At 38.5% G+C, this 14828-nt stretch overlaps 1 long non-coding RNA gene across 1 annotated transcript; it reads right to left on the bottom strand.

Moving 5' to 3' along the window:
* Window positions 1-1681: 1681 nt before the first annotated feature.
* Window positions 1682-12028, bottom strand: LOC121327653. Its single transcript, XR_005951588.1, has 3 exons — window positions 11779-12028; window positions 11467-11553; window positions 1682-2129 (listed from the first exon to the last, which is right to left on the bottom strand). It is a non-coding gene; the product is annotated as an uncharacterized LOC121327653 (long non-coding RNA).
* Window positions 12029-14828: the final 2800 nt, after the last annotated feature.

Here is a 14828-nt window from a genome sequence, read left to right as displayed (position 1 = left end):
CCATATCGGCATATCACAAGATTGAACGACAAGGCAGATGATTGCAAAGTGCTGATGTAAACCAGTTATATATTTTTAAGAAGACTTCATTGACCCTGTGTTGATTCAGAGCTTACATTAAACACAGGAAAATCACAGAATGTTCAGAGACAGAATTTCAATGATTTCTCACTTCTTTACCATTAAAGGGGCACAAAAAATTATTACAATTTATATAAAACCCTACAAGTTCATAGAGTGACCTTGAGCTGAGCCCCAGGATAGGCTGCAGGGATCCAATAGCTCCGTAGCAGAGCCTTGCTTAAATAAAATCCTTTTTGGCACTTTAGGCAGGGACAGATTAACCTATATGCTGTAGCGTAGAACCCCCAGCAGAATTGGGGCTCACATGAGGTCGACGTTTCTGGGACATTTTACAAAAAGTGGATGTGGGCGGCCAGGCCACACACACACAGGAAGAGAGGAGCACAGAAACTTTCGGTTAATTTATTTTATTTTATGACGACTAGACATTCCTTCTCGATTACAGCATACCTGGTCTGAGTCTCTCATGTAAGCAGCTTCCTGTTAACGTATAATACCAAATCTCCACACCGTCTACGTCCTGGGAGAGAGCTGTCCCTAGTCCTACATCACAGGCATCAGGCTGCCGGATAAAATGTATGAAACATGCTCAATTTACGCATTTATTTATTTCAGTTTTAGGTAAATGTGTATAATGCGGGAGGCTACCCTTCTGCAACTGGCAGGAAGGGGTTAAGTCCACATATATGTCCCTTTATATACTGTACGGAAATCATGAAATTAGCCAAATACCGTGATTATTTCAATATTCTTAAGAAAGAAAATATATTATTTCATAATTATTTTTATTTCAATAAAAAAAAATCACATTAACTAAACTGTACAGATCTGCTGTGTGTCTGTGTGTAATATTTGCCATGCACATAGTGCTGTGCAGTGATTGTGTAATGTGACTACAATATATGCAACCTAGGCGAGAAATTAAAATACTACACACTGTAAACAAGAAAATGGATGTCTCTAAAAATGTGTCTGCAGCAGATTGCATAAAGCATTATCCAGCAGGAGTTTTACACGGTGATGGAGGAAGATCTTCTCTACATCCTGCAATGTTACTGTAGATCACTACCGAAAATCATCTGTTGACAGGGATTTAGGTTCAAGTATTCACCAAAAAAAAGGCGGAAATCCAGAGTAGTACCGCGACAACTTTACTTGCAAAGAAACAAAAAATGGTTACTTCCATGTTCCAAAAGTCCATTGAAAACCTCGAAGCACAATACATTTTCACCTGACAGAGAAGTTTGTTTACGCAAATATCTCTCTTGAAAAATTGGACAACTAAAAAGTAAATTAAATTCTCCAGACTGAGTGTAGCAAATGGTGTAGTGATTCCTTTATCATCCCAGCTGAGACATGAATACTTACTTAATCGTTGCCAAGTATCACAAGCAGGAGATTATGGAATAGGTAAAACAGTCTGGTTACTTGTCAGTGGTCACTGACAAGTCGACTGATGGCCAAGATCAGTATGGGTTATACATTGTATTTGTTTTGCAAGGTCTGAATGGTGAACATGCACCTGACGTACTAGAACTGAAAGCTGTCCTTGCAGATACACTTTACCTACAGGCTGTTAATTACAACACTGTTTCACAAGCTATTGTGCATAGGGCCCCCAAAATATGGGTTTGAGTAGGGCCTCCTCGTCCTTTAACCCAGCCCTGACTTTAGGTTGCCAGTTCCACGCAAAACTTCACAGATGAGTCTGCTCCAGAACTGAAGAACACGACAATAAATGCTTATAAAGAAACAAAGAAAACATCAAAGAGTTGTTGTAGCTTCATTAGGAATCTGCAGAACAGAAACAAAAAGCTATACTTGTTCTTCTGATTTGTTTGGGTCCATTCTTGTCACGGGTACAACCTGTGTGGATTTGCAGCATCCAGAACAAATATATTTCAGAAAACACAGGTAGGCACTACCTGATACAATGACAGTTATAATGATTATCACAGTTGCCCCAAATGCAGCTGACACAGTGTTCTCCAGAATGGAATGCAGTCCTCTATTTGTTGACAGATCTGGTGGATTGGTGCTTTGACCTTTGGAAAAAAAAAAAAAAAAAGAATAATAAATATATTTAGTATTTATTTTAATATTCAGTTTTAGCACAAATGATAAGTAGAGCATAAACCATGGAACACCTTACAGTGTTAAGAAAGATCATTACAACAGAATGTTATGTACACCACGGTATTAGAATTTGTACAAGAAGTGATTATTCTTATTAGTACTAAAGATAATCATTATTATTTATATTAGCTCTGCACAAAAGTGGATGAAAGAGCTGAAAATCAAGTCTTAAACTAGTTCTGCCCTTGTTTAACAAGTTATATTGTATTTTGCTTTGCAGCATCTACAATTGAAAATACTTAGAATAACAAAATAAATATCAGTACGTGGCATTGCAGAAAAACCCTGTGTGCAAATAGGGGGCTGGGCAAAGCCCTGCTGATGAATATGTTGTATTGTTGTGTATTATTTGGTGTTTATTGGGAACTGGATGAAGTATTGGTATGATTTAAAATGTACTGTTTATGTTCATTTAAATGGGTGATGTGATTGGTGTTGTATTTAAATGTGTTTTGTGTTTATTTAAAAAAAAAAAAAAACTATGAATGTGGCATGTGTGTTTGAGGTGGGGGTTCAAGAAGGAGGAATGAGAGCGGGTGTTTGAGAAAAAATGAAAATGAAAACGAGAGTCGCTGCCACACAGTCGTAGTCGAATGACAAGTGCAACAACTGGAACGTTTCTGTAATATCATTTTAAAATCTTACAAAGTTGTTGTAAACACACGTTTTAAAGCATTGCATGTTTAATTAATTGTATGGTCCTTATGATATGTGACATCCAAAATGTTTGCATAGTCTCTACCAATTACCATAAAGACACCAACTGACACGGCACTTAGACGCGTTACAAACCCATGCCATATAACAAAAAGGACAGGACTAAGTGGAATGCTTTCAAGGAATAATAGTGCTACTATCATAGAGTTCTGACTCATTTTGTGTTGTAAACACAGCCATTCTTAAATGCAATTTAGCAACCACACAATTGTGGTTTTGGATTATTATAACGCCCCTTTTATTACGTCAATTAAATCGCTGACGTAAATGACTACTTATGCCATGTACAGTTTTAATATGCAATACAACAGCTATACTGTATGCCCTTCATTGGTTAAAAAAAAAGAGACAGCAAATAAAGGGTTAAAGTGATATTGTGCTCAAAATAGCACAACTTTTGTAATCCTAGTCGCCACCTAGTAGTACCTTGTTAAATGGAACAATCTGACAGTATTCTGAAGAAGGTTTCAATGTGTGAATGATTGGAATAAATCTAACAACACATACTGTGAGTTGACTGGTCTTGACAGTAACTAATTGGGAACACACTGTAAAAGCCACAAAAAAATGGTGCTTTCAGATGTAATCTTCAAGAGATTCAGGAACAAATCCATATGGCACACATGTTGAAAAATACTCCCCACTGAGTTTCAGTGTGCAAAGGGACTTGGTTTTTTCTCACCAAGCAGGAGATGCTTGACAGAGTTGCAAACATTGCTTGCCATTAATTTCCCTTAAAATTACAATTGATTCCTGCCTATGAAGAGGTGGACTCCTGCCACAATGCTTTCATTCACAAACCTGTCCTAACAGGCTTAGAGGTATGGAACAATGAATAATTTAATTATAAATAAATAATTAATCAATAATAATAATAATAATAATAATAAATAATAATAATAATAATAATAATAATAATAATAATAATACAACATCTTCCATTTTTATTCACAACATAACAGAACCATTGTGTTACATCTGTTCCCTTTCAATTCGAAGACAACCACCACCAGATAGGTATGGGATATTCCTGCCCTTCGGGTAGGTATTGCTGAGCTCTCTATGCCAGAGCTGCCGGTACACAGTGCACGTAGTGTACGTTACTCAGTGCCTCTTGGAACGCACGGTGCAAGCAGTGCACGAGCTGCACGTTGCACTTGTTGCGTAGTGTATACCTTACATAAGGTACTCGGCATACTATATGCAGTATTACTGCTGTAACGCTAGTGATTTTTACACTACGCTAACGCTTCCAGTGTTTAACGCAGTGAGAGCAGTGCTTTGGTGCTATGCACAAAGCCAGGCCCATGTTGGGGTCCCGTCCCTGTACAGCCTGTAACGCTGTCATCCCTCAAGAGAATAAACATAGCCTCTGCGTGTGGTGCTTGGGCGTTCCTTTTGCCACTGCTGACCTTGAAAGAGACATGGCATGTAGTGTATGTGCAGCCCTTCAGCCTCGGCTGAAAGAGGCCCGCTTGGAAAGAGACAGGAGGGCGAGCTTCACATCCCTTACAGCCAGACCGTCAGTGGCTCTGCGTGCCTCAGGCAGCATGTCCCAGGACTCTCTGCTGGACATTGCCAATGCGCAGGCCTTCCGCAGTCACTCCCCATCTCCACAGTCGAGATGGGTGAAGTGTTCTAGGCAGGCGAGGGACATTATGGATCTCAAGGCTCAGATGGCGTGGGTCCTAGAGCTCTTGACCAAGCAGGCGCCGGAGGCCCAGGCCCCTGGGATCGCAGGTCTCACCCAGAGCCTATTGTCATGTTCGCTGAACCAACCCGAGCTGAACCTGAGACTGAAGTGGAGTCTTGCTGGGAGCGAGCTGAAACCCTTGACATTGTGCCTATTTAAAATGAAATGTATTAATGCAATAATATGTGTTATAATCCTTTGTATTGTTTGTATAATCTTTGGTTTGGAAAATTATGTAAGTGTGTAATCAAAAGTAACGCTTAATGCTGTTTTAGTCAGTAATTGTGAAACTTATGTATTTTCTTTATATAAAATCATGCAGTAGAAACTGGTATAGTTTAATACAAGTGGCCAGTTTTTAGGCAGTTTCTTATCAAGATGGGCTTGATTCCCAAAATTGAATGCTAAATCTCTACAGCACCTTTTTAGCCTAAGAAGATGTTGTTAAATGTTGAAATAAGGTTTAATATGCTTGCTTTTTACTAAAAACAATTTGTGTGTGTAAGACCATATGCTTAACACTGCCTATTATAATAATATACATGAAATTGTTTCTCGTCAAGAAAGGTTCGCATTTAAAATAGTTAATAATCGTGTTCTATAGGAAGTAAACTGTTTGGTTTGACTCTGAGTTAAAAGATGCAGCAGAAAGAGATGCTGTTTGAAATATAAAATAAGAAGCTTAAACAAATAATAGTAAATAATAAAGTAAATAATAGTAAATAATTAAAAGAATAGAAGATGGGTTTTAAGAAGGTAAAACTTTATAACTTGCTGTGAGCCTGTCTTAGAGTCGTGCCTGAAAGGGATAGGATAGTTGGCACGAAGAGTCGAGTTCTCTTATCAAACAGCGTCAAGGTTAGAGTGTCTTCTCACTATAGAAAAATTTGAAAAAAACCTTAACTATCGCTGAAAATTGGAAAACTAAGTGCACAACTAGCAAACTGGTTTTAGCTGGTTTTTGTGCAGCTAAAAAAAAATAGGAGGTCATCCGCAGTTCAGCTGAGTACGTGCTGTTAGGAAACTCATAGGACAGAGACATCACAATCTTACACTTAAATAAAAAACAAACAGATTATCCATGAAGAGAAACTCTATATTGAAAAAACATAAGATGGAAGTTCCCTATAATATCTGTTAAGCACACGCCTGTAAAGAGAGAAGGAAAACTAATTTGAAGAATAGAATGGCATGAGGGAATATATACTTAGACATTAATACATATAATCAATATAATCATAACTAATAGTGTTGTATATATTTTAAACAACACTCATATATTCAAAATAATATTATTCTCTTTGTCTGCACATATGAAATAAAGGAACAGCAAGGGTCCTGTGGGGACAACAAGAGTCCAGTGAACTATGTTTCACCTAACTTTTTAGATAAAGGAGGGGTCGGAAATGAACGGATGAGATCATGATCGGATGTGTAGACCAGGTGTTATATTTTAATTAATTGTTGGCACAAGGCTCTACATTTTTAGGCTGTTGTGTGCCAAAGAGATAAGATTGGACTTGATAAAGATTCTCTATGTATTCCTATGGAGACAAATTCTATAAAACCTCACACCTTTCGCAAAGGGACACCACAATCAAGACCTTTGCTTGACAGGGTGAAGTGGTCCATCACTTGCAGGTCTCCACAAGACAATTCTGATTCCTTTGTTCACGCTAATTTTCCTTATAATAGGAGGTAAGCATATTACTAACATTGTTATATCTCACATGTATTGGTTGTACTGCTATGTTTTGGTTTTAAGAGAGTATTATATTGAATGAAACTGAAATGTAGAAGTGGGTGCTTGTAGACTGAGTGTATTGGAATTTGGTGGTCTGATCAACCTACCTTTCCAATATTAAAAGCATTTTAATAAAGCGAAAGCATTGCTCTGATTCGTAAAACTTCAAATGAACGAGTCTTGAGTGCCTTTGTTTCCGATTAAATAGAGGTTATGTGGACATACATACAGCTTTTTCAGTGCTCGAACATAAAACCACTAGAAGTTTATAACATCTCTGTCCTCCTAACGTCTCCCCTGAGTTAAGAGTGTGTGCAGAGTAAATAGAAAATAAATAAGACCGAATAAAAAGAGTACGTGAAAATCTGCGAAACGCAGCAGACGTGACAGTATGTCAACCAACAGGGTGGCCTATGGTCCCTGGGGTTGCATCGCATAGCTTTCAAGCTACTGATGTGGGCTCAAAGGAATCTGCTGTCCCTACGGGAAACGCACTTTCCCGGTGCAGTGAATTGGGCAGCGGACCTCCTCTCCAGGAGCGGCCCGCATCTGTCGGAGTGCCGAATCCACCCTCAGGTGGTGGAGCGCATTTGAAAACGGTTTGGGAAGGCACAGGTCGATCTCTTCACTTTGACAGAGACGAAGCATTGCCCCCTGTGCTACTGCCTCCACCACTCAGTGGATCAGTGAGCTGCAGATGCTGTCTGTACACAGCTCCTGTATGCGTATTTGGGAAGATGGCAGTAGGGCATTGCTGCTCACCAACACCGCTTTCCTCCCAAAGGTGATTACAGCCTTCCACATTAACCAATCTGTGGAACTGGAGTCTTTTCATCCCCCTCTGTTTGCTTCTACGGAGGATGAGAGATTAAATTTCCTCTGAGATGCTACGTGCATAGCTCTGCATCAATCGGATCAGCTCTTTGTCTGTCACGGGACACGGACCCTAGGACAGCCCCTCTCTAAGCAGTGTTTGTCACACTGGATTGTGGACACAGGCTCGACTGCGTATGATGGTGCTGGCTTGCCCCCTCCGGGTATGGTAGCTGTATACTCCACTATAGCTGTATACTCCCTTTTCAAGGGCGCCTCGATGTCTGATATTTGTACTGGAGCTAGCTGGGCTATGCCGCATACTTTCGTCAATGTGGTAGACCCTGCATTGCCTTCTGTAGGCACAAGGGTCCTTGAGGGTCCTTGAGTGTTGTGTGTCCCTCAGTTGCTGCTGTTCCTTTTCCCTTGTGACGGCTTTGGTATAGGTTATCCCATACCTATCTGGTGGTGGTCGTCTTCGAATTGAAAGGGAATGTTAGGTTACCTACCGTAACCCTGGTTCCCTGAAAGAGAAGATGACCACTACCCGATTCAGTCGCTTCAGTCGCCCTCACAGGTTTGATGGAAAAAGAGGAAGATCTTCCTGTGAGTGACGGTTTTACTCCCTCGGTAGGTGGGACAGAGTGCGTCATCACGGGAAGGGGCCTTTCGGCAGCTCTGCTATAGAGAGCTCAGCAATACCTACCCAAAGGGCAGGAATATCCCATATCTATCTGGTCGTCTTCTCTTTCAGGGAACCACGGTTATGGTAGGTGACCTAATGTTTTACATTGTTATGTTTGGAACTGGTTCTGATTGTTTTACTGTCAACGTCAATTCAATCTACAAGAACCCTCGGAGTAAATGTAATTTATGTCACCAATATCCTTATAACAAGCATCAAGATAAACAGATTTTTCTCAATTACTGCAGTGATTGCCTGTAGCATAAATAAAAAGGCTGGCAGTTGAGAACCATGACAGTTGTTGTTAAAGTATACCTGTAGGTGCTAGTCTCTGCAGTCTGGAAGTTGATTTATATTTCAGTAAAGCATGTGTTGCTAAGCCTACATTTTCAAAGTCAAACATAAAAAAAAAAAAAAAAATCTGTAAGATGTTGTGGCAGAGCAAAGCTCTGCCCTTTAGAAATTGGCAGGGGTGGGGTTAAATTCCCCTACCTTCCTGGGTTTATTGTGTTCAGGTGGCTGGGGTTGATTAGTTGATTAGCATAATTAATGATCAATCAGCACCCAGCCACCTGACATAAAAGAAGGCCTCTGCTTCCCATTCGGAGGAGGGAGCTGAGGAAGTAGGTTGGTGTTTGCTGTTTTTGGTTTGAATTTTTTCTCACCAGTGAAGGCTTTGCCCAGCCTGGAAATCTTTATTTTTGTAAGTTTTGCTTTTTGTTTGGTTATTTGTGTTTAAATATCTTTATTTTGGCCCTTGTGCCCTTTTATTTTGTGCTTATTTATAATTAAAGGATTATTTTTTCGAACTGCAGTCTGTCTCTGGGCCTCTATCCACTCACCAGCCTGTCACAGATGTATTTTATGAAAATCTAAATAGTAACTTCATATTGGTCATATGATAAAAACATTCAAAGGCAGACTCATATTTATTTCACTCATTTTCTGGAATGGTGTTCTCAATTATAACATCACGAGAACTTTAAATAATTGATATAACTACACATTCCATGAAATCATTAGTGCTAGGACAAACATGGAATTTTCATGCTCTGATATCCCTTCAAGATTCAGACACATTTGCAAAACCTTATCAAAGCCATTATATGTAACACTGTATTAAAGTTGAAAAACATCCCAAAAGCAAGAATAGGTTGTGAAGGCCTTATTTTTATCTTACAAAACAAAGGCTGCCATACTGTTACTGTTACCATTACCCACAATACAGATCACCAAACTCCCTCCACCACACAAAGGATTTCTCCTGTTTTATACAGCAGTTACCTAATTGGAGAACGGCCACAACTGTGACTATTGGCAGGATCAGATTTAACCCCATCCCTGCCTGCCTTACATTCCCACACGGCACAATAAACAAAGCTCCAATAGGTGCATTTGCATAAAGTAGTAACACCTTTTAACTTGAACGAACCCTTTAAATAAAATGTGGAAAAGGGGGCATTGTACAATGAAAAAAAAAACAATAACATTTACTCACCATCTTATTTCTCTTTTATCACATTCCACATAACAAAAACTAAGAATGGAAGATCAAAGAAAAAAAAGAACTTTGACTACACCAGACATTAAAATCCAACAGTGCTATCCCACACTTGCTAACTGGTGCAAGGAAAAACATGCTGTGATACATATTTCTCATTTCTATCAATTCTATCTTCACCTTTGCTCACACAGAACTGCAGCAGTATCTAACCTGTTCCAAAATGCCTCTTATAATCAGTGCAATTTTGTCATCCTGAAATGGAACATTATATATCTGGTTAAATACTGTATTAGCTGCTCTAATTAAGGACCCTATTCTCACTTGGTTTACGCGCTACTAACACATTCTCGGCATAGATTCAGAGCTGCGCATCTGGAAGAATTTATTTTGCCATTTATTTATTTAGTCATTTATTTTTCAACTTTGCCTAAAAATATCCTCCATAAGCACATAAGTAAAGTACGTTAAGTGCTCTCTTGAGTCAAAATAGGCCCCTAAATGAATGAAAATATCACCAGTTCATCTCATTCAGAAGGAGAAGTAGGACCCAGAACCTTTTGTTTTTCAGTAAATTCCCTTGGTTCTGATTGCATCAGTCCATTGTTTTCAACAAAGAGAAAAACAATATTGAATGTAAAGTATTTTAGCAAGAAACAACTTTGGTTAAAGAAGACTCAGTTAAATAAGTTGTTTCTAACTACTGTTGCTTTGTTGCAGTTAGAGCAACTTGGTAGAGGTCTGAAATGTCTTAAACAATGTACACTTATTGTTATTTAGAGTCACTTTGTATATCATTTCCAGATACACCAGTAGCCTGTTCCCCTGCAACACTGTCCAGATTGAATGTAAGAAATACTGTACATCAGTATGAAATAGCACTGTGATAGGACGCATGCCTTTTTATGTATTGTTGTTCCAGTTTGGCAGAGATAGAGTTAATTCTATCCCTGCTAAATACATGTGCAGACTGTGGCTGGGACTGAATTGAATAAATAACAATCAATTAAGCTCAGTCCTGCGACCTGTACCATGCCTGTCAGAGAGCCCCGTTCTTCGACCTGCGCTGCCTTGGCTGGAGAGTCAGTTACTGCTAGCTGTGCTGCCTCTGCCAGGGTTCGCCATGCATTAAAAAATTTCAGGTACTCATGTTCCCTTTGTGTAAACTGCAGGGGGATTGCACTTCATTATCACAAATATGGCCATTTAACAACCCACCCAGGAACATACACTAAGTGAATAAAAGGAAGAGTTGAAAAAACCCTCTATTACCCATACCAAGTTCACAGTTATACTCCTTAACTTGACATTAAAAAAAAGGTTTGTATTATAATAAAAGTCTATGTTTAAATTTTGATTTCGGAACCATATGAATCCCTTGCTCATTTTGTCAACAAAATTAGCTGCATAGTTATTCCACCTCTGATGTAATTGGTTACCAGAACAAATAACTACCTCTATCAAAAAAACAAAACAAAAAAAAACAAACAAACAAAAAAAACCTTTATTATGCTTACATTATTAAGCAGTAATTTTGCACCATGACAGACAAAGAGTGTTACACTTTTTATTTATTTTTTAAATGTTTTATTACAGCATATTTAAAAACAGACTCCCTTTTCCTGGTCATTCCAGCTCTGTACTCTTGTCCAGCTAGGTCATTTGTGTTAGAGATGTCACAATTTACAGAAAGGGGTTACATCTTACTAACAGTGTGTGGAGACAGATACAAAACTGGATTTTAAATGTTGTTGCATTAGCGCAATGTTTATTCTACTTTACAATTCTGAACTCTGAGTTTCGGGTAAGATGTGTCTTGTACCTGCGTGTTTTCTTTTTTCTCAACAGAAAGCTTAAGTGTGATCTATGGGTGACATCGTGCGTCTTGTCAGTGATCATGTAAAACTCGTTATTTTACAATACCGTTTTACCGTAATAACATTGCAATGTAAAGAGTACAGGATGCCTGAAATAGTGTAAGTACTGTTTGAAACCAGTTGTCCAAATGCTCTTTAAATCAACTGTTCCTGTACAGACACACATTTGTGATAATACAAACACATCAACTGTTTGTAAATTGGAAAGTATCTTACCTTTAACACAAGTCAAAGTCACAAAGGCTTGAATAATGTCTGCAAGAACAATGACACTGTTTCCTGGCATCTTTGTTGAAAAAGACCCTATAATAATAATAATAATAATAATAATAATAATAATAATAATAATAATAATAATAATAATAATAATAATATACTCGGTATGTAGTTTCAGTAAACAATTTTATTGCAATCAAATACATATTCCTATATAGAGTTTCTATTTCTTTATTTTATGTTTAGGTACAGTTATCTGCTTCCCTACATCATTACATTCAAGTTCTTGTTAAATGCAGAAGCATATCTTACCTGGCGGTCGTGTAGGTACCGTAGAGTGATGAGTTTTGTAGAAACTTAGCTCACAGGTATTCTATACCCATTTCACCGAGAGTTAATGGCATTGACTGCGAGCTGGATCTACAGATATCCTTTTCAATGTATTTATTTATTTATTTATTTGGCTTGTTTATTTTTGGTTTCTGCGAATGTGCATGAGTGGGAGTGAGGAATTACAATTAAAGCAGAAAGCGAACTGCAGCAAGCGCCCGCTCACACAGCAGGTTTCCTTCATTACACTTCCAAGAATAAAACACGTCATGTTCGACACTGAACTCTTTTGTGACGCACCAATGATTTCCATTGGTTTATTCTTAATGTATTTTTCTTCTATAATAGAAAGCGAGAGAACGCCGACCTCGATTTCAAGACATTGTGAAGAGAACTGTTACATGATTATTTGTATTTGGCTGCAGTGAGACGTTTATTACTGTAAATATTTAAGTTAGTATAAGTTCACTTTACGTATTCTGGGACCCTTTTTATAGTCATCATAGTTAATACACATACAACAAAACACATACACACACACACACACACACACACACACACACACACACACACACACACACACACACACATATATATATATATATATATATATATATATATATATATATATATATATATATATATATATATATATATATATATATATACACACAGTATAAACTAATTTATACTTGACCAGTAATGATATTATTGGCCTATAATAAAGATCTATAGTTTAAAGCCATCCAGCTGTGTTTCCTCCACCAGACTCTATTTACATTCATTCTGCTGTAGAGTCCACCTCGGTGAGTTGGGCCTTGTAAACAAACAACAGTTTGTTCTCCATCTCTTCTACTGTGTATTTGCTGTCTGCCTTCAACTTGCTCACCTCGGCTTTGGGCCTTGTGTCTCCCAGGAAACGTTTCCAAAGTCACCGCCCTAGATAGCCATCCCAAACTTCCCCCGCCACTACCTCAGCAGCCCCAGCAGGGTCCCTGAAGGCTTGCAGCCTCAGACCCCCTACAACACTACAGCTGCAGTATTGGCGTGCTTGCACCTCAGACATCTGGGTGCTTGCCATCGTGCACAATGGTTATGCACTTCAGTTCTGCTTGGGACCTCCTCCCTTTTAAGGAATCACGAATGCTGTGGGCTGATTGCTACAGGCTAGTCTCTGCAGTCTGGTCTGCAACGAGAGCGAGAGCAAAAGTTTGGACTAACCCTGTTTTGATACTGATTGTGGTCAAGCTTAAGAACTGTATGGATCGAGTGTGTACGAGCTAGGACCACAGTTATACTGAAGAAAAGTGTACTGGACTTGACGGATATGATAAATGAAAGGATTGTTTATTTCTGCCATTTTGTGCTGCTGGGAGCTGACTGGAAAGAGTGTTCAGAGCCTTCAATGTGTTTATACATGAAGATTTGTAAAGTGCCCTTTCTTTTGCTTCTGGTAATGTCCTTCTTCTTAAATCAATCTCTGTGAATGTTTGTATATGCTTTTCATTATTGTATTCACACGAGTTTATGATTAATTGTATACATGAATTGTTTAACAATCAAATAATACGATATTATAGTCCCAAGTGTGTGTGTGTGTGTGTGTGGGGGGGGGGGGGTGGGGGGGGGGGGGGTAGAGCTGTATGTACATGTTTTAGAAGGGTAGAATGTTCTTGCTTTTATTATTTGTCTTTTAGAGTTTACAGGGTGTGGTTTATTTTACTTTCACGAGTGGCACGATTTTAATGTTGGTTCTGCTGAGTTACTTTTTTTAATTTTGTTTGTTTATGGTCTAACACTTCAGATTTGAGTCCCCTTCTATAAAAACACGGAGGCTGTATTTCCCCACCTAGGATGTCCTCCCCCTTTGTATTACTGCTATACTTATTCTAAAATTGTTAGAATTGCCTAGTCTGTATTTTTATGGGGATACTGTAAACTGTGTGTTGTAATAAACTTTGGCTTTTATTATTGTGACTTCTGTTCCCAGACTCTTTTGTGTTTGAACCAGTGCTTTCCCCCTCTCATTTTAATATCTGCCCAAGCGTACCTAAAATTAACCCCTGCCCCTTCCGTGTTATCAATGGTGGTGGCAGCGGCTACGCTAACCAAACCCAGCGCTTGTTACCGTCGGTTCGCTACAATCATACAGCACCATAGATATACAGTGTGTATATATCTATCTATCTATCTATATATATATATATATATATATATATATATATATATATATATATATATATATATATATATAATAATATCTACATTTGAGCGCTGACTGATTGTCACCAACCAGGAAGTGGTCGCAGTGCAATCGGGGGTGTGGTGAGGGGAGATTCTTCTGGGAACATTTAAATCAACAGTACAAAAGTCACTCTTGAAATCAGGACTTAAAGGATGTGTTGCAGTAAGAATACCTCTGTTAAGAAAGGGGAACAAGAGTTAAAAGGCTAAAATATGCACACTATCTGTCTTGCTAATATCCATTGTTCCTGTGGTGTTTCCACTGACAATAGACATCAAAGATGCTAGCATAATAGAATTCGTCTTGAACATTAGTTGCATGTTTTTCAGTGAGAACTTTGTCCGGAAAATTTCCTCCCACGTCATGTTAGGAGAGCAATTTCTTTCCCACCTTGTTCTCTAAAAGGCTAAAAAATTGAACTATGGAACAATGGTCAAAGATGCTTTGGACTGTTGATGGATGGACAACGGCACCTGTGCCTTCTGACAGTTCCGTTGTCAATGCTTGTCTTCTTTAAAGGATAGTATCTTCAAGTATTGTTCATCCTTGTTAGACAGCTTTATGGATCTTCCAGTCCTGGGTTTGTCAATTACAGATGATGTTTCTCTGTACTTGTTGATTATGCTTCGGATACCATACCTTGAAAATCAAGTGATGCAAGCTATTTCACCTTCTTTATGCAAGTCAAGGCTGTTATAAAAGTAGAAAACACTAGTGGAGACTTTGAGTAAATTGTTGATGCTCATAATGCATCAGAGTAGAGAAATGCAGCAACATTATTTTGTAA

Source organism: Polyodon spathula, chromosome 15 (assembly GCF_017654505.1).
Source record: "Polyodon spathula isolate WHYD16114869_AA chromosome 15, ASM1765450v1, whole genome shotgun sequence".
NCBI classification, from domain to species: Eukaryota; Metazoa; Chordata; class Actinopteri; order Acipenseriformes; family Polyodontidae; genus Polyodon; species Polyodon spathula.
This window is presented reverse-complemented; position numbering and strand designations above follow the sequence as displayed.